Raw genomic sequence first — 27,093 nt, 5'->3', positions numbered from 1 at the left:
TAAATTATTTTTTATATTAAAAATTTTACCAATTTTCAGATAAAAAAGTAAATTTTTTCAATCTGCTAAATTAGTTGGATTTTATGTTGTTTTGGAGATTATTTTGTTTCCTCAAGCCTTTTTTGTAACATAAGATAATGGGGACCTTTGTTCATGTCATTTTGTATTAGCAGCAAAAAACAATTCTTACCGTATACCACCTCTTAAAACACTCTTCGCTGCAGCACAAAGCTGTAACCGGCGCATTGGCTTGATTTTTACACTCTAACTACTTTTGGCCACTTTCTCCATACAAGTGGATCCACGTTATGACGTGGAGTGTACTTTTGTATCAGTCCCGTTCCGTCCGCTTAACAATTTGTATACCCTACTCCACAAAGTGGGAAGGGTATTATATGTTTGTTTTGCTAAAAATTCATGTAACACCGCGAAATATTCGTCGTAGACCCCCATTGTTATATACCATTTGTCATATCTCGACGAGATAAAGCGATACAGCGATGTGTGTCCGTGTGTCCATTATAAATTGAAATCAAACTCCAGGATGTAATTATGGACAGATCGTCACGAAATTTGATATGGAGGTCGGTTTCACATCAGAATAGATCGCTATTTTAATTGGTGATGATCGCGATATGTTTAGCGTGTGAAATGGACCAAAAATTTGCTCCCTATTGTTTTTTGTTGTGTGTAAAAACCTACATTTTTATTTCATGCTACAAAATGTAGCTTTCATTATAAAGAAATTGTCGCTTTGACGGTGGAGAAACCACGCTTTTACATTGAAGGAAATCGGAATAATCTAGGTGATGCTGAGGGTATCTGAATTTCTTTACAATTTTTTATTTTGCTCAAACATAATGTTATACTTCGAAATTTTGGTGCCTTAAGTATCGCGATCCAAATATTTCGAGTAAATAAAACATATTATGATATATGTATAAACTATAATGATTACGACTATTACACATGGATAAAACAACTCATTCGCAAATTCTTAGTTCTGAAGAAAAGTTCATTCCATTACTTAATATGTATCATGTCATACACAACAATGTGTTGAGGGCATTATATTTGTTTTACCAAAAAACAAATCATGTAACACCTCGCAATATTGGTTACAGACACACATTTGGTGGTACCGATCTTCATATAATTTGTGTAGAATATACAATTTAGCTCTTGGACCTTCTAGAAATGACAAAACACAAAATGCTATGTATATATGGCCGGACGGCAGCAACAAGTCGCAATCATGAAAAAGAAATTCCGCGGAGATATAGTGTCCAGATATAGTAGTATAGGGTATCGTTTCTTACTTGTTAAATAAATATATTTTTCTTCCATTCGACAAATTGTCATTATATGAGGGCAAAGAAATTTTTGGAATCGTGGCAGAGAAAAACATAGATTTTCGTTTATCTAAAGCATCTTAAAGTTTTTATGCTACTTTTGGTTTTATTCAATAGTAAATATTGTTCTCACCTGCCCGTATGTTCGTTATAATTTTTTTATTTTTATGAATATAGCATTTCGTATCCTTGTTTAAAACATTTATTCTTATCCGCCGACTATAGTCTTTTCTTACTTGTTTAAATTTATTGAAATTATATGGTTAAAAATGTGTGTTTTTTTCTATACCGTTTTCCATATTAATTAGAGATTTGTTAACACAAATGGAAATTTTGTGAGTATATGAGTTTTTATATGAGTTCCCTGCAAAAATCCTCATTACAAACCTCCTTTCCCACCCATTATTTTAACGAGGGCATGTCGCGCGAAATATCTGGTTATTTTGTAACCACTGAAATAAGTATTCAGAATCTACTCAGTATCTACTTATTTCAGTGGTTACAATCTACTTTGACCAGTGGTTACAAAATAACCAGACATTTCGCGCGACATGCCCTCGTTAAAATAATGGGTGGGAAAGGAGGTTTGTAATGAGGATTTTTGCTGCGTTATATTAGTTTTACGAAAACCAGGAGTATTTTTTATTTTTTGAAAAAATTTAAATTTTCTGAAAAAAAATTATTATTTTTTGATTTTTTTGGTACATTTATAATTTATTTATATGTTTTTGGCCATTTTCAATAGATAGGAAGATAGAAACAACACAAAAACGCACATATTTCGATGAAAAATTGTAAAAAAAACTCATAAGTTTAACTTTTACCTCTGCAACTACCAGACCGCTTACAAATCATAGGATAGCTTACTGTGTTATCTGTCTATCAAAAAACAAAAATGAAAATATCTCTATTCGTCCAAAGTTACAGGATTTTGAACCGGAAAAACGATTCTGAACCACTGTGCGACGTTAGTCTGAGCAAGAGCGATGCTAAACATTTAAAAATAATATATAATATTTCTTACAAATAACTGTGTGCGGTTTGTGCTTCATACGTTCGTAAAGTAATAATAATATATTGTTGTCGCCTGTCGCTGTTTTTGACACGATGTCAACTGAGGAAAAATGTGAACAACAAAAATGAAAGAAGTAACAAAGCCAAGTGAATAAATAGACTTTGCAAAAGTGTTGCAAATAAGTGTCAGTGTATAATATAATGCAATACAAAAATGCTTGCAAATGCTTGCTTGCTGAGGGTATCTGAATTTCTTTACAATTTTTTATTTTGCTCAAACATAATGTTATACTTCGAAATTTTGGTGCCTTAAGTATCGCGATCCAAATATTTCGAGTAAATAAAACATATTATGATATATGTATAAACTATAATGATTACGACTATTACACATGGATAAAACAACTCATTCGCAAATTCTTAGTTCTGAAGAAAAGTTCATTCCATTACTTAATATGTATCATGTCATACACAACAATGTGTTGAGGGCATTATATTTGTTTTACCAAAAAACAAATCATGTAACACCTCGCAATATTGGTTACAGACACACATTTGGTGGTACCGATCTTCATATAATTTGTGTAGAATATACAATTTAGCTCTTGGACCTTCTAGAAATGACAAAACACAAAATGCTATGTATATATGGCCGGACGGCAGCAACAAGTCGCAATCATGAAAAAGAAATTCCGCGGAGATATAGTGTCCAGATATAGTAGTATAGGGTATCGTTTCTTACTTGTTAAATAAATATATTTTTCTTCCATTCGACAAATTGTCATTATATGAGGGCAAAGAAATTTTTGGAATCGTGGCAGAGAAAAACATAGATTTTCGTTTATCTAAAGCATCTTAAAGTTTTTATGCTACTTTTGGTTTTATTCAATAGTAAATATTGTTCTCACCTGCCCGTATGTTCGTTATAATTTTTTTATTTTTATGAATATAGCATTTCGTATCCTTGTTTAAAACATTTATTCTTATCCGCCGACTATAGTCTTTTCTTACTTGTTTAAATTTATTGAAATTATATGGTTAAAAATGTGTGTTTTTTTCTATACCGTTTTCCATATTAATTAGAGATTTGTTAACACAAATGGAAATTTTGTGAGTATATGAGTTTTTATATGAGTTCCCTGCAAAAATCCTCATTACAAACCTCCTTTCCCACCCATTATTTTAACGAGGGCATGTCGCGCGAAATATCTGGTTATTTTGTAACCACTGAAATAAGTATTCAGAATCTACTCAGTATCTACTTATTTCAGTGGTTACAATCTACTTTGACCAGTGGTTACAAAATAACCAGACATTTCGCGCGACATGCCCTCGTTAAAATAATGGGTGGGAAAGGAGGTTTGTAATGAGGATTTTTGCTGCGTTATATTAGTTTTACGAAAACCAGGAGTATTTTTTATTTTTTGAAAAAATTTAAATTTTCTGAAAAAAAATTATTATTTTTTGATTTTTTTGGTACATTTATAATTTATTTATATGTTTTTGGCCATTTTCAATAGATAGGAAGATAGAAACAACACAAAAACGCACATATTTCGATGAAAAATTGTAAAAAAAACTCATAAGTTTAACTTTTACCTCTGCAACTACCAGACCGCTTACAAATCATAGGATAGCTTACTGTGTTATCTGTCTATCAAAAAACAAAAATGAAAATATCTCTATTCGTCCAAAGTTACAGGATTTTGAACCGGAAAAACGATTCTGAACCACTGTGCGACGTTAGTCTGAGCAAGAGCGATGCTAAACATTTAAAAATAATATATAATATTTCTTACAAATAACTGTGTGCGGTTTGTGCTTCATACGTTCGTAAAGTAATAATAATATATTGTTGTCGCCTGTCGCTGTTTTTGACACGATGTCAACTGAGGAAAAATGTGAACAACAAAAATGAAAGAAGTAACAAAGCCAAGTGAATAAATAGACTTTGCAAAAGTGTTGCAAATAAGTGTCAGTGTATAATATAATGCAATACAAAAATGCTTGCAAATCAAATTATATAGAACAATGAAATTGTGAAGATGGAACTAATTTGAACGACACATACAGTGTGGCTAAATTCAATATTTAGTAACAAAAATTCTGCAAATTGTTAGTGACTGTAGGTTACTTCAAATGTTAAATTTAGTCAGAAAAGTTAGCTAAAACCAACAAAATACCGAAAATCGTGAGCTACCGTTATGTGGGAGCTATACCTAAAGGCGAACCTTCGTTTAAAATTTTTGGTGAATAAGTTTCGCAACTGCAGAGAACATTAAATGTCACACTGGTAGTTCAGTCAAAAAATATAGCTAAAACCCTCAAAATACCGCAAATCGAAAGGTACCGTAATAAAAAAAATATTGACCTATTTTAAGAAATGTTGGTGGAGAAGTTTCGTTACTGCGAGGAATCTCAAATGCTACATTACTCCAAAAATGTAGTTTAAACCCTCAAATAGCCCCCATATATCGGCTGGTACCGTTATAAGGGTGCTATACCTAAACGTGGAACTATGTTGACAACTTTTGATTGATAAGATTCATGACTGTGGGGAATCTCAAATGTCAAGCTATGGGTAGTTCAAAATATCTAGCTAAAACCCTCAAAATACCGAAAAACGGAAGTTACTACTATATGGGGAATATACCTAAACATGGACATCTGAATGTATGTTGAACATTTTTGGTGAAGAAGTGTTGAAATCCCTAAGAACTTTAAAAATTGTAACTAAAATCTTTAAAATACCGAATATCGGGAGGTATCATTATATGGGGGCTATTCCAAAGCATGGACCTATATTGGCACTTTTTAGTGGAGAAGTTTCATGATTACAAGGATCTCAAATATCAAGTTAAACGAAAACAAGTAAGAAAAGGCTATAGTCAGACGGGGCCGACTATTTGATACCCTACTCCACTACTTTTGCATGATCTTTTGGCGGATAAGAATACATTTTCATAACTATTTATAATTAACATATGGGCCGACAAACATATAAAGCCACGTGGGACCAATATTTACTATTGAATAAAACCAAATGTAGCCTAACAAATTTTAGAACGCTGTGGATAAATGGAAATCTAGAATTTTCTCTGTCACGATTCAGACAATTTCTTTATCGTCATATAATGAATGACTATATGATACCCTACACCACTGTGAATATGTAAAATATAAATCGGAGCTATATCCAAATCCTAACCGATTTCGATATAATTTGGCACATTTATTTCCAGACCGAACTCAATCACTCATTCAAAATATCACTAAAATCGGACTTATATAGCGTGTTTGGTGCAGCAAATACGCGAAATCGGCCGATCTATATGGGAGCTATATCCAAATCTGAATCGATTTGATATAATTTGGCACATTTATTTCTAAACCGAATTCAATCACACATTCCAAATTTCATCGAAATCGGGAATATATAGCGTGTTTGGTACAGAAAATACGTGAAATCGGCCGAAAATATATATGGGAGGTATATCCAAATCTGAAATGATTTCGATATAATTTGGCACACTTATTTCTAAACCGAATTCAGTCACACATTCCAAATTTCATCAAAATCGGAAATATATAGCGTGTTTGGAACAGAAAATACCTGAAATCGGCCGAAAATATATATGGGAGGTATATCCAAATCTGAACCGATTTCGATATAATTTGGCACACATATTTTTAGACCGAATTCAGTCAAACATTCCAAATTTCATTAAAATCGGAAGTATATAGCGTGTTTGGTACAGAAAATACGTGAAATCGGGCGAAATATGGGAGCTATATCCAAATCTGAACCGATTTTCACCAAAAGCAATAGCGTTCTTTCTATGGCTAAAAAAATTGCAGTCCCCAATTTTCAGCTGAATCGGACAAAAAGTGCAACCTGTACGTTGCGAACAAAAATACATGGACAGACGGACGGACATGCATAAATCGCCTCAGAAAGTGATTATATGTACATATATCCCCAAAAGAAACTACATATGTGTCTATTTCGTTTCCTTTTGTATGTTACATACAAATGCACAAAGACATAGTACCCCTTACCACAGAGTGGTGTAGGGTATAAAAAATATATGTATGGGGATTTCTGAGTGAAATCGGACACTTATTCAAGATGAGGTTTTTGATTTCCTTTATTTTTTGCTGTGGTGATGCTGCTCGTTAGCAAAACATTTTAGTATATTTTCAGATTTTTTTGACTAAAGGTTCCAGAGATATCGTGCCTTAAAAAGGTCAAATTCTGTAAAAACTACCTGCAAAGAAATACTCATAGCTTCTTTAATATTGGTCCAACTTGAAAAAATCTATTTTTGTATGTTTTGTTGTTCTATCAGCTATTAAATAAAAAATAGCAAAAAAAATTGCACTGTGGGCTTGGATGCTATTTTCGCGATTAATTATTTAAAATAAATTTTTAAAGATGTTCGACCCCTGTTACTCTGTTTTAGAATGTTTTATCTAATTTGCTTTCAAATCTGGTAACTCATTTTTCACATAGTTGCAGTTGACAAATCGAACTTAAAATTTGCACACTTTTTAGATTTGGATGACAATACTTGAATATGAAATCAAAACTAATATTGGTCCATTCTTACAGTGTTTTAAGGTGTCTAACTTGACCCCCTTTTAAAATCTGGTAACTGATTTTTAGCACGGTTGCAGTTGACCAATCGAACCAAAACTTTGTACATTTTTCAGATTTAGATGACAATATATGAATATGAAATCAAAACCAATATGGGTCCATTTTCTCCTATAGCCCCCATAGAACGGTACCACATGACTTCTAGTATTTTGGCGATTTTGTCTTCATTTTTAGCCCGAATTTGCTGTAACTTGGCATTTGGAGTTCTCAATAGTCCAGGAACTTCACCACAAAATTGTGGACGTAGGTTAAGGTTAATTATAGCCTCCACATAACGGTACCACCCAAATTCAAGCATTTTAATCTACATTTTCTGCTCAAATGGTCTGTAATTCGGCATTTGGGGTTCTCAGTGGTCAAAAAATGTATTTACTAAAAAGTTAAAAATAAAAAATAATTTAAAAAAAATTAAGTTTCAGTGTTTTATTTAGAAATGAATGAATGAGAATATTTAGAAATATATAGCGCGTTTCGTGCATCAAACACCTAAAATCGGCCGAGAATATATATAGGAGCTATAGCAAAATTTGAACCGATTTCTATCTAATTTGGCACACTTATTTCTAGACTAAATTCCGTCGCACATTCCAAATTTCATTGAAATCGGACATTTATAACGTGTTTCGTGCACCAAATGCCTTATATCGGGAGAAAAGATATATAGGGGCTATATCCAAATCTGAACCGATTTCTATATAATTTGGCACACTTATTTCTAGACTAAATTCCGTCGCACATTCCAAATTTCATTGAAATCGGACATATTTAGCGTGTTTCGTGCACCAAATCTAAATCTGAACCGATTTTTACCAAAATAAATAGCGTTCGTCCTTTGGCCAAAAAAATTATCTTCCCCAATTTTCATGCGAATCGGCCAATAAATGCGACCTGTACTTTGTTTACAAAAATACATGGACAGACGGACAGGCAGTCAGACGGACATGCGTAAATCGGGTCAGAAAGTAATTCTATGTATATCCCTAATAATCCCTATCGTTTCCTTTTGCATGTTACAAACTAATGCACAAAGACATAATACCCCTTACCACAAGGTGGTGTAGGTCAGGGACGTAGCCAGGATTTCATTTCGGGGGGGGCCCACCTGACCAAAATTTTGAAGGTTCATGTTAGCGAAAATATGTTATTTAGCAAAGATGTAAACCTTATTTTAGACTTATTCTACTGACGAAATAATTTTCATTACTATTTTTTTTATTCAAATAGCGTAAGACTTATTGGCCAATTTTATCTTGTTTTTAGAACTTTTTTGACAATATGTCACAGTTAATATATGGTCAAAACAATGAATTTATTAATAATCCCATATATTTTTGGGCGTATAATTTATCAACTAATTCACAACTACAGTGAATTTTATGAAATTCAGTGATATTACTTCGGTAAGACCAAAAGAAAGAGAATACAGTGGAAAACGTTAGAAATATCATAACATTTAATGTTCAAATATCTTAACATTATAATTTTCAAAACATGTATAAATCCGATGTCTACTTATCACAAAGAATTTCTGAAGGCCGAGATAATGCTGAGCAATAGTTAGTCTATCCATCAAGAAATTCTAGCACCTAATCGCGGTTATGTAAATGACAAATTCTGTAGCCAAATCGTGCATCCACCAGTCTTAACATCTTTTAAAATGAAATTATGTCGCCCAATCCAAGGTCTACACGTATAGACCTTTTTTCTTTTAGCAAAAATCCATATACACAATTTTTCCCAATATACATTTTTTATACTCTGTCTGTTTGGAAGAAATCTGTTTCAGAAAACTTTGAGTTGTCTTAGCTATATCCGTTCGTCTGCGTAGCCGCCTGGAGAGCACGATAATTCTCAACAGATCAACCGATTCCGCCCAAAATTTGGCATTCGTTATATTTTGATCAACTTCGAAGATCGATCTACTCATTCGGCAAACTTGCAGTTTAAGACCTCTCTGGATAAGCTGTGTAAGCTTAAGACCTCAATGGTCATGGCTTCACTACCTTTATGCTAATAATTTATTTATAAGTAAAAATATGAAATAAATAAATCAATAAATAAAAAAACTCTATGGAAACGCATTGCTACAACTACCGTACAGTTTTTCAGAGGCAAGTCTATACTTCCAGAGAAAATGACCCGAAAGCTATAAAGAACCCCTAAGGGAGTCATGAAAGGAATGACTCCCAAAATAAGATCTACTCCCAAAATGAACTATGTCGGTCCGGTCTATTTCTCCATACCTCTTCCGCAACACTTGTGATCAATGATACAAATCCCATATTTTGTTTGCAAGTTCATACGTCGAAAATGGCTACAAATTTCTGAAAATCTCCTAATGCATAGTTTTTGTGTTTAAGGACTTTGGCTGTGTAGCCGCTATTCGATCTGTCTATAGATGAAAGTTTCAATTCACATAGACTCAGGGTACTTGTTGAGATTTTGACGAAAAAGAACCTGTTTCCGATCAGTTTTTAGATTTCGTTTGTCGTCACAAAGTTCCTTTGCCGAAGGAGGAAAAATTAACATTTCTAGAAATGTGCATCCATAGAAACTACTTCCCAAAATACAATTGCTGTGGCTTTCTATGACATTTTCTTCTGGTTTTATTCAAAGAGTAATCGACAGAAAAATCTCTGAAGATGAAATTCATTGTAATTTTGAAATATTGGAAATAATCAATATATATAAATCAATATATATATTGATATATATAAAGTAGAAAAATGTTTGTACGTTTGTTTGTTTGAAGTTTATGGACTCAAAAACCGCTGAACCGACCTTCCTGAAATTTCAGAGTATATCACTACATGGCCTGAAGGTAACATAGGTTATAAAATTTTCTGAAACTCCGCGCTGATCCGGAGACATAGCATCAGAATCGGAGGTACCTCCAAAAAATTTAGATTTTTATGCAAATATCTATAGAGTGGTAACAGATAATGTCTCCAAATTTTGGATGTGTGCAGGAATTTGGTCTAGAAATAAATTTGCCAAATCATTTTGAAATCGGTTATGATTTGGATATAACGCCTATATATATTTTCGGCCGATTTCATGTATTTTATGCATTAAACACACTATGTATGTCCAATTTCAATGAAATTTAGAATGTGTGACGGAATTGGGTCTAGAAATAAATTGTTCAAATTATATTGAAATCGGTTCAGATTTGCATATATCTCCCATATGACGAAAATTGGCCTACAAATAAATTTGTCAAAATATATGTATTTTACTTATTCAGGGTAGCGAAGCGCACCGGGGTTCAGCTAGTAAAATATAAACATTGACGTCAAGCTCAATAATCTTAATTTTAATAACGTTCGAAAGGTCGAACAAAACATAAGAATTCGACAGAAAAATCCTTTTGTCCAATATACAATTACTACACTGCGGTGGAGCAGAAATTATATCATAAAAAATGTTTGATATACACAGTTTTTTATTGCAAATTTCAAACATAATAAAAATTTGTAATTGTTATGAATTTCAAAGTAGTTCATTATAAAAACATGTTAGAGAAAATATACAAACACTTAAAAGTACAAAGATGAAGTAACGGTTTTACATTTTATTGTTGTATTGCTTTTATAAAAAATTTCAAAAACAAAATATCGCAAAAATGTTTTTTCTGGATGTTGTTTGTAAGCCAAAGTATTGTTACAAATAAACGTATTGTTCTGAACTCAGTAACACTTACAGTCAGCCTAAAATTCCGATTAAACGCTTAAACAACACATTAAAACTTAGCATATAAATGCTCAAAAAGCCTAATTTGTTCATTATTTTTATATTTTCAAATATGTTGGACAATAAGTATAATAATGTAGTTAAATAATTCTCTGTAATGCTTCCAACTACTTTACATATTTCTTGAACAATTTAAAACAGTTTAAAATTTTACTCAAAAATTAAAAAATGTGTAACATAAGCTAATATCATATGGGAACTAAAAACATTGCGGGGGGCGCGCCCCCCCCCCCTGGCTACGTCGGTGGTGTAGGTTATAAAATGCACTGTGGGCTTTAATGGAATTTTCGCTGATGCATTTTCAAAATCGAAAAATGACGCAGTTTTTAAAATGTTTGATATAAATTCATAAATATAAAATCAAAACAAATATTTGTAAATGAAACTTTCAATTTTTTTAATAAAATAATAAATTTTGCACAAAGGAATAAAGGAAAAATTGAATTGACAAATTTTAAAAAAATCAGGAAAAATGGTAATCGTCCGAACCCCATTACCACATAGGACTTACAATTTTTGTAATTGAACGTAGTTTAATACAAACAAATTTAAAGAAAATCGAAGGCGTCGAACAACTTTAAAAATTGATTTTAAATATTAAATCGCGAAAATAGCATCCAAACCAACTGTGCGAAAAACAACAAAACATACAAAAAATATTTTTTAAAATTGGACCAATATTAAAGAAGTTATGTGTATTTCTTTGCATGTAGTTTTTACAGAATTTGACTTATTCAAACGCGATATCTCTGGAACCGTAAAAAAAATCTGAAAATATACTAAGCAAAATATACAGCAAAAAGTTTGATTAAAAATAAAGGAAATCAAAAACCTCATCTTGAAAAAGTGTCCCATTTCACTGAGAAACCCCCATATATTTCTTTAACAAGTAACAAACGACTATAGACGGACGGGACCGACTATGTGATACCCTATACAACTATATGTGGGCGCTATACCTCTGCGGAATTTCGTTTTCATGTCATATATACATAGCATTTTGTACATTGCCATTACTAGAAGGTCCCAGCGTTAAATGAAGGTCCCAGAGCTAAATTGTGTATTCTACGGTAACACCAAATGTGTGTCTGGGTACAATATTTCGAGGTGTTACATGATTTTTTTTAACAAACATAATGCCCTCTACACATTGTGGTTTAGGACATGATACATAATAAGAAATGGAATGAACTTTTCTACCAAATTCAGGACTAACAATTTACGAAAGAGTTGTTTTATCCATGTGTGACAGTCGTAATCATTATAGTTTATATATCTTAATACGTTTTATTTACTCAAAATATTCACGGTGCTCTTGAAACAATTTTAAATGGAAGGTGCTTACACCTCGGAAGTTTTTGCGGATTCTGAAACTACAATGTTTATAGATGAGAAAAAAATCGCCGGAGCGCTTTTTAAGTAAATCGCGATTTAAGTTGAAATTTTTAGGGTTTGTTTAGATTTTCACGATTTGGCTTAGAAACCGCAAGTCCCATCAAAATGGCACTTAAGAAAATTTTGTAGCTATGAAAATTCACTACAAGATTGACCTTTATGGTATTCTCGTCGGTTTTACTGTTTTTGAGATATAGAAGTTCAAATTGGGACAATTCAAATTCAATTCAATTCTGTATCGCCCCCTTATAAAAAAATGTAATGACTGCAAATTCCTAACATAAGCTTATATATCTAAAAAAAATTGTACAACTTAGAATAAGTTACTTAAGCCTGTCTTGTAGAGAATTTTCACAGCTTTCAGATTTTCTCAGGTCCCATATCGATAGGACTTACCGTATTCAAGTAAAATCGCGAAACCCTAACAAAAAAATTTAATAATGTAAACTGAGGTTCTTTATCTCAAAAACGGTACAGGCTGGGAACAAATGATAAACGTCAATCCTCTAGAGAATTTTCACAGCTACAACATTTTCTTTAGCCCCATTTCGATTGGACTTGCGGTTTCCAAGCAAAATCGTGAAAACCTAAAAATCTCCTAAAAATGTGAATTTTGACCGCGATTTATTTAAAAATCCCTACAGCGATTTTTTCTTGTTTTTAGATTTTTCTCTATGAACATTGCTGTTTCAGAATTCACAAAAACTTCCCCTTTGTAAGCGGTTTTCATCAAAAGTTAGTTAAGGCGCACCCTTCATGATATTGTTTTATAAGGGGGCGATACAGTCAGTGCATTGTCCCAATTTGAACTTCTATATCTTTAAAATGGTAAAAACTACGAAAATACCGTAAAGGTCGATCTTTTAGAGAATTTTCATAGCTACAACATTTTCTTCAGTCCCATTTTCATAGGACTTGCGGTTTCTAAGCAAAATCGTGAAAACTTAAACAACCCCTTAAAATGTCAACTTAAATCGCGATTTATTTAAAAAGCGCTCCGGCGATTTTTTTTGTTTTTTGATCTTTCTCATCTATAAACATTGTAGTTTCAGAATCCGCAAAAATTTCCGAGGTGTAAGCACCTTCCATTTAAAATTGTTTCAAGAGCACCGTGATTAGGATCGCTATACGTAAGTCACCAAAATTTCGAGATATAACATTATGTTTGATCAAAATCAAAAATTATACAGAAATTTGAAGACCCTCAGCGTCACCTAGATTATTCCGATTTCTTTCAATGTTAAAGCGTGGAATTTCTCTGTCGTGGTTTCTCCCCCATTATAGGGACAATTTCTTAATAATGAAAGCGAATAAAAAATCTAGGTTTTTACACACAACCAAAACCTAAGGAAACCACCTATATATTAGAGAACAGTTTCGTTATCAAACCGCTGCATTATTGCAATAAGCAGAAACTAAACTATCAAGAGTTAATTTTGTCTATAACAGCTAGTTGGTAGAAATATACCTCCAGAAATTTAAATATGGACTAAAACTTGAATTTTAATATATTTCACACCAAAGTTATGCCCAACTTCACACGCTAAACACCATTCGATCTTCATTATTGGTATCCTCATTGACCTAAACTCTAACCTCGTGCAAAATTTTGTTAGCATTGAACTATAATTACGATATTTTCGTGATTGTAATACACTACGTACTGTGAGATCCCTTTTTACATTAGGCTGTAACTCTGCCATCTGAACACCTACGTCAACATAATTGACATCAATGGAAAGGTCAAGAGTTCCTCTTACAAATAACACTTACTGGACCGAACTGGGTCTTCCAAGAATAAAGATACAGGCTATACATTAAAATTTTTTAAAATGTTCACACAAAAGTTTTGGTTAATTTAACCTACTAAATATTTTTGATCATCTTCTAAGATTGCAAGCTTCTTCTTTGTCATGAACTCAAACCTAATTTAAAGTTTCCCGTCGATTGGACTATTATTGCTGCTACAAAATAGGGCGAACATTTTTTATTTGGTCCATTTCACCCGCTAAATATTTCACGATCATCACCAATTAAAATAGCGATCTATACTGATGTGAAACCGACCTCCATACCAAATTTCGTTACGATCGGTGCATAATTGCGGCCTGAAGTTTGACTACAATTTATAATGGACAGACGGACACATGGACGGACGGACGGACACACATAGATGTATCGCTTTATCTCGTCGAGATATGAAAAATGGTACGACGAATATTTCGCGGTGTTACATGCATTTTTAGCAAATCAAACTTATAATACCCTTCCCACATTGCGGAGTAGGGTATAAAAATATATTGGAACACTCTTTCTTCGAATGAAAATACATCTATATTAATAAAAGAGTAAAGTGATTGACTGACTCGCTGACTGACTGACTTAATGATTCATCAAAGCCCAGACCAAAAGGCTGAAGCAAGAATTTTGAAAGGGGTTAGATAAGGCTGGGTTTTTGGAAATTCGAACTATAAGGTTACGTGTTAGGCGAACCGGTAGAACTAGACCTGTGAAATTTGGAATGAGGGTCACTGATGGAGATTTAGTGTAAGTTAGAGTTAGAGCAAGTGTGCGAAAAGTACTAAAAGTTACTAAATTTAGTATTAATTGGAACGGATATAGCTAGAATCTTGAAATTTGGCATGGGAATCGAGGTTGCGAAATGCGGTGGATATACGGAAATGGTTTGGGAAATTCTTACTTATGTACTAAATAGTACTAAATTCGGTACAATTAGCATTTGGATGAACGGATGGAGGTGGAAACTTGAAATTTGGAATTAAGATTGCTTTTGAAGTGTAGCATAGATGTAGTTGGAGGTAGTTGTGGAAATTCGTACTAATGTGTATGAAAAGTACTAAATGGTACTAAATTTGGTACAAATTGGAGTTGGGTGAACGGATAGACCGGGAAACCTACAATTTGGAACTAAGATTGCTGTTGGTGTGTAGGATAGATTTAGTTGTAATTTTTGGAAGTAGTTTTGGAAATTCGTACTCATGTATACGAAAAGTAACAATTGGTACTAAGATTGGTACAAATTCGATTTGATCAACGGATAAAGCTGGAATCTTAAAATCTGGGATTATAATTAATCTACAGGTTAAGAAATTCGTACTTATGTGTACTAAATGGTTACAAATTTGGTACAATTGGTCTGGAACCCTGAAAATTGGAATTATGATTGCTGTTTTAGTGTGGGATAGATGTATGGAGTTAGTTTTGAAAATTTGTACTTGCGTGTACGATAAGAACTAAATGGTACTAAATGTGGTACAAATTGGATTTAGCTGAACGGATAGAGCTGAATTCATTAACCCTGGAACTAAGGTTACTGTTAAGGTAACGTCACATTAGGAAAATATTTGATCCATCGACAGACAGAGTGCCCTTACTGAGAGCAAGTGAACGTAAATAATGCATTGCAATTTTTGCTCACTTTCTCTCAGCAAGCGCACACCGCCTGTCGCTGGAGCAAATATTTGCCTGGAATCCTAAAATTTGGAATTTTGATTACTCTACAGGATTGACATGTGAAGTTAGTTTTGGAAATTTATACTTATGTGTACTAAATTTGGAACCCTAAAACTTGGAAAAAAAGATTACTGTTGGAGTGAAGGATTGAGATATGGATATAGTTCTGGAGATTCGTACTTATGTGCATGGGCGTAGCCAGCAATAGCTAGTAAGGGGCAGCTGCCCCCCTAGATCCTACAAAACAGTTCATTTGTATGTAAAAATCCTGAAATTTAGAATTAAAATTAATATTTTAGTGTATAATTGGAATATGGAGCTAGTTTTGGAAATTCGTACTTATGAGTACTAAATGGAATTTGGGTGAATGGATAGTGCTGGTCATTTTGGAAATTCGTAATTACATATGTGTCCGAAAGGCACTAAATGGTACAATATTTTGTATTGGTTTTAGGGAAAGTTTTTTGAAATATGTACTATATTATTACTAAAGGTACTAAATAGTACACCCAATACAATGTTAGTGTGTGGGATTGCGATATAAAGGTGATTATGAAAATGTGTACCATAAAGGTACAAAAGTAATAAATTGTACTATATTTGAAGTAATATTGGTATTAGAAGAAGGCATAGAACTGGACTCCTAAAATTTTAAATTACGGTCACAGGTGATGTGAGGAGAAAATTGGCACTTTAAGCGTACCAAATGTACTGGAAAGGAATATATCTGGAATTCCGAAATTTGGTAATATGGTACCTATTGGTGAGTGATGTTGAGATAATGTGGTCGTTTTGGAAGCGTACAGAAAGTGATAAATGACACTAAATTTGGTACAACATAGATGAAAAAACTATAATTATGGTATTAGGGTAACTGCTGGTGCGTAGGGTTAAGATAAGGAGTTTGATTTTGAAATAGGTACTATAAATTTACAAATTTGGGATTCTGAAATTTGAAATGAATCTCACTGTTGATGTGTTTGGTATTAATGCGAACGAATTTGAGTCTTACAGAAACCCGCAATAAGTGTACGAAAAGTACTAATTTCGTACCATTAGTATTAGACAGGTTAGAAATTTTGAAGAAAAATTTTCATATTTTACTTTATAAATTTTCAATGCTCAAAATATAAATGGTGTAAATAAAAAATCTTTTTGTATCCTCTTTTCTATTAATGTGAACTGTTCGCTAACGAAGTAGCGGTCACATGCTAGTATGTATGTATATAAAAATAAATTGTTCCGATTTGTTTTTCAAAATAGTCAGGCTTAATCCCATAGTCGTTGTTTTAATATTTTATCAAAACAACTTTAATTTATTAGTGGGAAAAAATTGGCGATGTTTACCAAGGGGTAAGGCAGGGAAGACTATAGTTTCAGATCTCGCCACAGATCTTCATCAGTTCCCTTGTTTCTTGATTTTCAACAAGAAACTTGTTATACCCAAGTGTCAATTGCCCACTCAAATAGATCGAGAATTTCTTTGCCACTACCTAAACTCGAGCAACTTCACTTCTTTAAATATTTAAGATACAATATTCAGGCAATAAATGGAATTTCATATTAACTTTGACATAATATCAACAATATGCTCTCCATGAAGATATCAACAAAAACATACAGATAAATAAGAAGTGCATGTCTATGAAGTTCATGTGTTCAGTCAAAACATCTAGCTAAAACCCTCAAGAAAACCCGAAAATCGGGTGGGGGTTATACCTAAACGTGGAAGTATGAAGACAATTTTTGGTTAAGAAGTTTCATGACAGTGGGGAATCTCAAATGTCAAGCTACGGGTAGTTCAAAAAATGTAGTTAAAAATCTCAAAATACCGAAAATCTGAAGTTACTGTTATTGGGGGGTATACTTAAACATAGACATGTTTTTGTATGTTGAAAATTGTGATCCTTAAGAACTTTAAAAATTGTAGCTTAAATTTTCAAAATACAGAAAATCGGGAGTTACAATTATATCGGGGCTACACCAAAACATGGACCTATGTTGACAAGTTTTTGTGATGCAGTTTATTGGCCACTAAGAACTTTAAATGGCAAATTACAGCTAGTTCGGTCAAAAATTTTAGCTAATATCCTAAAAACCTAAACATGGACGTATGTTGACAGAACCTCAAATGTCAGATTATACACAGAAAAAATCAAAAGTATGAATTATTTACTAATTCCGTTAATATTTTTTGTCCACAATTTGAACGCACCTCTTTTAAAGTGAATGGACAAATGTTTGTATTCATGTACACAATTTTTGCAAAAGTATGAATGCTTTTCTAAAATACAAAAATAAATGTTCTAGTTTCCCCTACATTCACCATTATTTTTTTTTTTTTTTTGCTGGCAAAAACCGGTTATTGTGCTTTGCCTATAAAGATGTTGTGGTTTTGCTTCTATTGTCTTTGTCTTTCCTCCCCTCCATCGCATCTACAGTGTAGATTCTACACGCACCCCGTGTCAATAAAGCGCAACAGCCTAAACAACCACCACTACCACACTAACAAACCAAACACGTACAGATTTCGTTTGTTGTAGGAAAACACTTATAATATCAATTGCATTATTTCGCATATACAATTTTTGAATTTCTTTAATATAAATGCAACATCTAATAACTCAAGCTAGTGCTGATGGACTCAATATGTATGTACATTAGGGTTATGACTTTTTGACATTTTTTCTCAAAAATGATTTCCTGTAGCAGGGATGAATGAACTTTTGCCTAATAATCACTACGCTATCGTTAGTTCGATTGAAATATAAAAAAAAAAGTTCACGCACAAATCGATTTTACAAATATTTTTTTTTTTTTCGTGCATTTTATTGTGATCAGTTGGTATAAATTTTTGTACAATAATTCAAATATACATATTTAAGAGATCAATTTAACAATTTTTCAACTTAAACATTAGAGTTTTTTATTAATTTTATATACATATGGCAAAAATATCAAAATGTAGGGAGAAAACTTTATGTAAAAAACCCTAGAGCCAAAAAAAAAAAAAAAAGTTAAAGGATAAAAATTTGATACATAATATCAACATAATGTTTTTACAAATATAATTTTTTGAAAAAATGTATGAAATAAAAAAAAAAATATTTTTTTCAAAAACTATTTTTTGTTGCACGAATGAATAAATATAAGCCTACTAATAACTATAATAATGTTCATTTCATTTAAATAGTGAAAAAGGTCATGCACAAACCACTTTTAAAAAATTTAAAATTTTTTGTTTTTTGTTAAAAAATTATATCTTTAAATAAAAGCGTTTACGACATTTTTACGATTCTCAGAATTGAAGAAAATTAGTGAGAAATAAATGTTAGGTCAGTTTAATTATCTCATTTGACTCTAAAGTTTATTTTCAATTGTATATCTGCTTAAAGTGACTTAAAAAAATTTTCCATAATTTTGATAAATTCAAATTATAAAATCATTTTGTGCGTGAGGTTTTTTCACCGAATCACCTTATAATTATGATTTTATGTAGTATTTTGGCAAAACTCATCACTCTATGATACAGGGATATGAGGTTGTAAAAAGTCATAACCCTAATGTACATATGGTTCATATTGTTCTGATTTACAAGATACATAATTCATTAGGAAAAATCAATTGGAAGAGAAATGTTTAAAGAAAAATATTACAAAATTAAAAAAAAACTAATTTCAAAATAAAAAAAAAACTTTTTCTTGCTTTAAGGAAGATTATTTTGAAATGAATGAATTGGTTCATATTTTGCAAAGGAGGATAGACATATGTATATACCATGTTTATGTTTCACTCAAAAAAGAAACCAGCATTTATTGCTTTATGAATTAGGTTCAGACAATGTAAAAATCTGAACATTGGAAACAATTTTTGAACACTATTCATTAAAAATTGTACCAAAAATCCACAAAATATGGATAATCGGTAGGTACTGTTATATGGGGGCTATACATAAACATAGACCTATGTTGTATTTTTTTTGCGCAGAAGTGTGGTGACCCCTTGAAACCTAAAAATTTAAATTTCAGCTCAAAATTGAGTGGAATTTTCGTGTTTGTCCACCAAATATATGAAATCGGGCGAACATGAATATGGGAACTATCTCCAAATCTGAACCGATTTCAGTATAATTTCTCACATTTATTTGTAGTTTGAATTCGGCGCCATTTTCTAAATTTCATCAAAAATGGACAGAAATTGGTGCACAAAATATATGAAATCGAGCGAGCACATACATATATGGGAGCTATATCCAAATCTGAACCGATTTCAGCATTATTTGGCAAACTTATTTCTAGTCCAAATTCGGCGACGTTTTTCAAATTCCAAAAATATTGGATAGAATTTGCGTGTTTGGTGGATATGGAAGCTATATCCAAATCTAAGTAGATTTTCACCAAAAGCATAGCGTGAATCGGACAATAAACGCGACCTTTACTTTGATATTCATTCATTATTTTCATTTTATACATTTTTTCAAAAAATATTTGTATACCCTACACCACAATGTGGAAAGGGTATTATAAGTCTGTTTTGGTAAAAATTCATGTAACATTCGTCGGAGACCCCCAATGTGGTTGGTATACCAATCTTCATATCTCGACGAGATAAAGCGATTTTGAAATGTGTGTCCGTCCGTCCGTCTGTCCATTATAAATTGTAAACACGCTCCAGTCCGCGATTATGGACCGATCGTCACGAAATTTTGTATGGAGGTCGGCTTCAGATCAGAATAGATCCCTATTCTTATTGGTGATGATCGTGAAATATTTAGCGGGTGAAATGGACCAAAAACATAATATTTATCCAATTTTCTCTGGAGGTCTCAATAATAGTCCGATCCACGCGTAATTTTAAATAAGATAAGAGTATATGACAGAGAAGAAGCTTGCAATTTGAGATGGCGATCGGATAATATTTAGAGGGTTAAATGGGCCACAACTTTTGTGTGAAAATTGTGAAAATTTTTAATATACAACTTATATTTTTATTCCTGGAAGATACATTCCGGACAAGTAAGCTAACCTTGGAAATGGAACGCTTGACCTTTCAATTGATGCCAGTTGTGTTGGTGTGCATGATCAGATAACAGAGTTACATCCCAATATTTTCAGTTATTCGTAATGGTGTAATCATAAACTCGTTAGAGGTCGCAATTTTACCCCAATAGTCACGAAATTTTTCACCGGGTAAGAGTTTAGGTCAAAGAAGATGCCTACAGTTTTGAATGATAATCTGATATTATATAGCGGATGAAATGGACTATTACTTTTGTATGAAAAATATACAAATTTTATTTTTGGTCGATATTTTAATTCTTTGAGGACATATATCGGCAAAGTAGCCTACATATGAAAAAAAAACGACTGGCCTTTCCCCTGATGCAATTTGCAATAAAGTGTTTACTAGATAACGGTCCTACTGCTTAATATATAATGGGTTCTGTGTAGAGAGTCACATTTTCCTCCCATGATATAAATTGTCTCCATCATTCCCAGTTTTTACATCATTGGATCTTTATACCCTACACCGCAATGTGGAAATTTGGGGTTTCACAGTTCACAATTTTGTATACCCTACACAACAATGTGGGAAGGGGTATTATAAGTTTGTTTTGGGAAAAATTCATGTAACACCGCGAAATATTCGTCGTGGACCCCCACAATATGGAGGGTATAATTATACCCTCAGCCTTTAGGCTAAGGAGGGTATATACAATTTGATACGATGAAAATGTGCCTCATCGAAATAATGGTTTTAGACCCCAAGTATGTTTGGACGAAATGTGTTTCAGACAATTTGGAGTCGATCTAGCCATGTCCGTCCGTCTGTCTGTCCTGCTGGCTGGAGCGCACGATAACTCTCGAACGGATTAACCGATTCGGTTAAATTTTTGGCTTTCGTAATATTTTGCCCAAACTTAGTTTAAGTTCGAAGATGAGCTACATCGGTCCACTCCTTCCGGTACCTCCCCCACAAAAGTTCGAAAATGTTCGGAAAGTTTGTGCGCACGATAACTCTTGAAGGGAGTGACCGATTTGGTCCATACTTTGTATAGCGTAAACTTTCTACCAGAGTAATATGAGGTTCCAATATGGTCTCAATAGGTCCACTCCTTCGGGTACCTCCCACACAAAATTTCGGAAAAGTTCAGTTTAGGGCCATCTCTCGAATCGCTTTGATTTTTGTTTTAGCAACTTGTATTCACTGCCCTCCATACGACGGTACAAGTTTCATCAGGGGCATGTCCATACTTCCTGAGAAAATAGCATGAAACTTGCAAAAAACCCCCGTGTGAGGTGGTTGGAGCGAAAGATAACTCTCGAACGGATCTGCCGATTAGGTCCAAATTGTGTCCTTAGTAATATTTTGTCCAAACATAGTTTAAGTTTGAACATAACTCATATCGGTCCACACCTTCAGGTACCTCCTCCACAAAACTTCAAACATGTTCGGAAAAATTCTTCGTACGGTAACTCTTGAAGGGAGTGGTCGAATTGGTCTATACTTTACACGTCCTAATATATCTTCCAGATATAGATCAGGTTGAAATATGGGCTATATTTGTGCACTCCATCCATTCCTTATAGTATCTCCTCCGCAAAACTTTTGATCTTTAATCCTAATCAACATTTTCGTCGGTTCAAACGTCCAAAATTTTTAAAACCCCCTAAATACATACGTATTTTGGGAAAAATTTGTTTCAATATACACAGGCTGAGGGTATATCTCTGTCGGCAAAGCCGACTGATACTTTTTTACTTGTTAAATTTGTCATTCGAAATATTCGTCAGAGACCCTATAAGTATATATATTATTGATCAGCATACAATTCTATGTCGATTTAACCATGTCCGTCTGTCCGTCTGTTGAAATCAAGATACAGCAAGCAATTTTCTAAGATAGAGAGTCAATATTTGGTACAGAAGTTTTTATTACTTGCAGGATTGTTGGTATTGAAAATGGGATATATCGGCTGAAATTTGGTACGTAGTCTTCATTAGGGGTATAAAACTTTCCTCCAGAATTTGGTCGGTATCGGTCCACGCCTTCATATAGCCCCCATAGAACGGTACCTCCCGATATTCGGTATTTTGAAGGTTTTAGCTTCATTATCACACCGAAATGGCTGGAATTTGCTACTTAGTCTACTCTGGTGGTATAAAACTTTCCCCTAGAACTTTGTCGGTACCGTTCCATGCCTTCATATAGCCCCCATAGAACGGCAACTCCCGATTTTCGGTATTTTTAACGTTGTGACCTCAATATTACACCGAAATGGCTGAAGTTTGGTATTTAGACTTCGTTGGGGGTACTCAAACTTCCCCTTTAAATTTGTCGGTATAGGTCCACGCCTCCATATAGCTCCCATGGAAAGGTACCTCCCGATTTTCCGTATTTTGAAGGTTGTACCTTCAATATTCCACAAAAATGGCTGAAATTTGGTGTTTAGTCTTTTAGCTTCCATGAAATATTCTGATCTAATATGGAATAATTAATTTTCTTTCCGTTACAAAATTACCATGCCCACAATTTTAGGTGGAATAGCTCCACTGGGAACCCCACATAAGTTCAGCACATAAGTTCAGCTAATTCGGCTAATTCACACTCAGTGAGAGGATTTCTTTGTCTATATTTGACTTTGAAGACTAAATTCCAAATTACAAAATTTTTGAAGAAGAAGAAATTTTCTTACCGCTAACTATACCCAAAATGCCAATGGACTGATAAATTGTTTTCAAACTGTAGCCAAAAACATCAAAATATCTGAAATCGCGTGGAACCATTATACGAGGGCTGTAACAAAATGTGGTCGTACATGCATAATATGTTATGAAAACAATTATTTATCACAGTGAACGCTAAATGCCAAATTGAATGTAATCCGGACAGAAATTTTAGATAAATACGTCAAAATACTTGAAATCGGGAGGTAAAGTTATATTTGGACTATATCAAAAAAAAAATTGATGTAATTGGTAATTAGTATTCTCAGTAATACTATCGTAACAGAAAAAAATAATTATTTAACACGGTGCTCTTGAAGCAACTTTTAATGAAAGGTCTTTACACCTGGGAAGTTTTTTGCAGATTCTGAAACTTCAATGTTCATAGATGAGAAATATCAAAAAAACAAATAAATCGCCGGAGCGCTTAAAAAAAATCGCGATTCAAGTTGACCTTTTTAGAGGTTTTTTAGATTTTCACGATTTTGCGTGGAAACCGCAAGTCTTATCAAAACGGCACTAAAGAAAATGTTGTAGCTATGAAAATTCTCTACAAGATTGACCTTCATGAAAATTTCAGTAGGATTTACAGTTATTGAGATACAGAAGTTCAAATTGGGACAACGGATTGACTGTATCGCCTACTTATAAAAAAAAATTTCATGACTGCAGTATCCTAACATAAACTTATATATCTCGAAGATGGTACAACTTAGGAAGAAAAAATATGAAAGCCAAACTTGTAGAGAATTTTCACAGCTAAAAGATTCTTTCAAGTCCAAATTTGATAAGACTTACCGTTTTCAAGTCAATCGTGAAAACCTAACAGAAAAGCTAAAATAGTGACATCTATTATCTCAAAAATGGTAAAACTTAGGAACAACGATAATGGTCAAGCCTCTAGAGAATTTTAATAGTTACAACATTTTCTTTAGCCCTATTTCGATAGGACTTGCGGTTTCCAAGCAAAATCGCGAAAACCTAAAATAAACTTAAAAATGTGAATTTTGACCGCGATTTAATAAAAAATCCATCCAGCGATTTTTTCTTGTTTTTTGATTTTCCTCATCTATGAACATTGCTGTTTCAAAATCCGCAAAAAAACTCTCAGGTGTAAGCGGTTTCCACTTAAAGTTAGTTAAGTCCCACCATGTATGACATTGTTTTATAAGGTAACGATACAGTAAATCGTGAAAATCTAAAATACCCTTAAAAAGGTCAACTTGAACCGCGGTTTATTTAAAAAGCGATCCGGCGATTTGTTTTTTGGTTTTTTCTCATCTATGAACATTGTAGTTTCAGAATCCGCAAAAACTTCCCAGGTGTAAGCACCTTCCGTTTAAAGTTGCTTCAAGAGCACCGTGTTAATTTTCGGTCAGAATATTTATTGGAAAAAATGTCAGTTCGTATGAATATTTGATATCAATCAATTATTTATAAAGAACTAGCAAAGTACCCGCTACTTCGTGTGCGGAAACAAATAAAAAATATATAATATAGAACGGTGAACATGGAACAATTTTTGTACTAATACCTATTTTAATTGATATTTAATTTCATGTAAGTACTATTCGTACCACATAAGTCCGATTTTCCTCACGCCTACACATCAAGAGCCAGCCATAATTGTTGAGATATTTTAATTGGGGTGCTCAGCGCCAAGACGGTTTAACCCACCAACCGCAATCCTCATTTCCAGCTCTATCTGTTCCCCAAAACCATTTATAGTACTATTTAGTACTTTACATATAAATACGAACCTCCTCCTAATATTTCAAAATTCCCTTTACACAATAACAAATTGTACCAAATCCTGTACCATATATTACAATTCGTATATTTATGGTACATATTTCCTAGATCTAACGTTACTACCAAATAACAACAGTAATCTTAATTCCAAATCTCACGAATCCAGATCTTTTCGTTAGTCCAATACAAAATTGTACCATGCATTGAACCATCTTCGTACCCCTAAGACTACCAAATCCTATTTGTACCAAATTTAGTTCTTTTTGTAAGCATAAGTACGAATTTCCAAAACAAAGTCCAACAGTCATCTCAATTCCAAATTTCAAGATAGCAGCTCTAGCGGTTCGCTCAAATCCAAAATTGCACCAAAATTGTACCAAATTTGGTACAATTTAGTACTTTTTGCACCCATAACCAAAAATTTCCAAAACTACCTCAATCCTACACTTCAACAGGTATTTTAATTCCAAATTTGAGGATTACAGCTGCATCAGATCACCGAAATCCAAATTGTACCAAATTTAGTACTTTTCGTACCCATAAGTATAAATTTTCAAAACTACCTCAGGGCTATGTTCAAACAATAAGCATAATTCTGAATTTCAGGATTCCAGATACATCCGATAACTCAAATCCAAATTTGGTACCATTTAGTACTATTCGTATCCAATGTACGAATTTCCAAACCTACCTCTATCAACACTCCAACAGCACTTTAATTCCAAATGTATCCTATCACTGAAATCCAAATTGTACCAAATTTAGTACCATATAGTACTTTTCCTACCCATAACTAAAAATTTCCAAAACTTTATCAATCCTACACTCCAACAGTACCCCTTATTCCAAATCTCGGGATTCTTTCACCCAAATCCAAATTGTACCAAATTTGGTACTATTAAGAACTATTCGTACCCATGAGTACGAATTTCCACAACTACCTCAACCCTACACGCCAACAGTAATCTTAATTCCAAATTTCAGGATTACAGCTGCATCCGATCACCGTAATCCAAATTGTACCAAATTTAGTACCATTTTGTACTTTTTGTTCCCATAGGTCCGAATTTCCAAACCTACCTCTATCCAACACTCCAACATTAATCTTAATTTCGAATTTCATGATTCCAAATGTATCCGATCACCCAAATCCAAATTGTAGCAAATTTGGTAGCATTTAGTACTTTTCGTAGCCATAAGTACGATTATTCAAAAGTATCCCAATCGCACACTCCAATAGTATTCAAATTTCACTTTTCCTGCTTTATCCGATCACTCAAATCCAAATTGTACAAGATTTGGTACCATTTAGTACTTTTCGTACCCATAACCAAAAATTTCCAAAACTATCTCAATCCTACACGCTAACAGTAATCTTAATTCCAAATATCAGTATTAATGCTATATACGTTCACCCAAATCCAAATTGTACAAAATTTATTACCACTCAGTACTTTTTGTACCCACAAGTATGAATTTAGTACTTTTCGTTGCCATAAGTAAGAATTTCCAAAAGTATCCCAATCCCACACTCCAATGGTAATCTTAATTCCAAATTTCACTATTCCAGCTCTATCCGATCACTTAAATTCATATTGTACCAAATTTGGTACCATTTAGTACTTCTCGTACTCAAAAGTTCGAATTTCCAAAATACCTCTATCCTACACTCCGACAGTAATCCTAGTTTTGAATTTCAGGATTCCAGCTCCATCCGTTTCCTCAAATCCAAATTGTACCTTATTTGGTACTATTTAGTACCTTTCGTACCCATATGTACGAATTTCGAAAACTACCTCCATATCTCAAACCTACACTACAACAATAATAGTAATTTCAAATTTCAGAATTCCAACTTTATCGGTTCGCCCAAATTCAAATTGTACCAAATTTAGTACCATTTAGTACTATTCGTACATATGAGTAAACATTTTCCAAACCACCTCCTTATATCAACTCATCTTCT

This window comes from Musca autumnalis, unplaced genomic scaffold (assembly GCF_047663935.1).
Source record: "Musca autumnalis isolate F117 unplaced genomic scaffold, ASM4766393v1 scaffold_2, whole genome shotgun sequence".
In the NCBI taxonomy this organism is placed as follows: Eukaryota; Metazoa; Arthropoda; class Insecta; order Diptera; family Muscidae; genus Musca; species Musca autumnalis.
The sequence above is the reverse complement of the archived record's forward strand: the minus strand, read 5'-3'. Positions refer to the sequence as shown.